General features: G+C 37.8%; 1 pseudogene; it reads left to right on the forward strand.

The window, feature by feature from the left end:
• Positions 1 to 275: 275 nt before the first annotated feature.
• LOC115862087 (calmodulin-like) lies at positions 276 to 831 on the forward strand (annotated as a pseudogene).
• Positions 832 to 1149: the final 318 nt, after the last annotated feature.

Genomic DNA, 1149 nt, shown 5'->3' on the forward strand with positions numbered 1-1149 from the left:
AGGAACATACATATAGATAATTACCTTAAATGTAAATGGATTAAATGCTCCAACCAAAAGATATAGACTGGCTGAATGGATACAAACACAAGACCCGTATATATGTTGGGTACAAGAGACCCACTTCAGACCTAGGGACACATACAGACTGAAAGTGAGGGGATGGAAAAAGATATTCCATGCAAATGGACATCAAAAGAAAGCTGGAGTCCAAGTGGAGCAAGTGAGCTGAGTGGTTGTGTAGTCGCGTCCCGGAGACCAGTAGCGCTTGCAGCATGGCTGAGTGACTGACTGAAGAGCAGATTGCAGAATTCAAAGAAGCTTTTTCACTATTTGACAAGGATGGTTATGGAACGATAACAACAAAGGAATTGTGAACTGTAATGAGGTCTCATGGGTAGAATCTCACAGAAGCAGACTTACAGTACATGATTAATGAAGTGGATGCTGATGGTAATGGCACAATTGACTTCCCAGAATTTCTGACAATGATGGCAATAAAAATGAAAGATGCAGACAGTTAGGAAGAAATTAGGGAAGCATTCCATGTATCTGATAAGGATGGTAATATCTATATTAGTGCAGCAGAGCTCCACCATGTGATGACAAACCTTGGAGAGAAGTTAAGAGGTGAAGAGGTTGATGAAATGATCAGGGAAGCAGATATTGATGGTGATAATCAAGTAAACTATGAAGAGTTTGTACAAATGATGACAGCAAAGTGAAGACATTGTACAGAGTGTGTTAAATTTCTTGTACAAAAACGTTTATTTGCCTTTTCTTTGTTTGTAACTTATCTGTAAAAGGTTTCACCCTACTGTCAAAAAAATATGCATGTATTAGGACTTCATTCCTCCATGTTTTATTCTCTTATCTTACTGTCATTGTCCTGAAATCTTATTTTAGAAAAATTAAACAAGTAACACGTTGCATGTGGCTTACTCCGGATATATCTAAGCCCTTCTGCACTTCTAAACTTAGACTGAGTTTGTCAAATGAGGGAACATGTGGGTTATGCCTTTTTTTTTAAGTTGTTTTCTTTAGGAACTGTCATCATGTTGTTCTTGAAGTGTGGAGTTGTAACTCTGTGTGGACTATGAACAGTCAACAGTATGTACTTAAAAGTAGCACTATTGCAAAATTGGTGTT

This window comes from Globicephala melas, chromosome 4 (genome assembly GCF_963455315.2).
Source record: "Globicephala melas chromosome 4, mGloMel1.2, whole genome shotgun sequence".
In the NCBI taxonomy this organism is placed as follows: Eukaryota; Metazoa; Chordata; class Mammalia; order Artiodactyla; family Delphinidae; genus Globicephala; species Globicephala melas.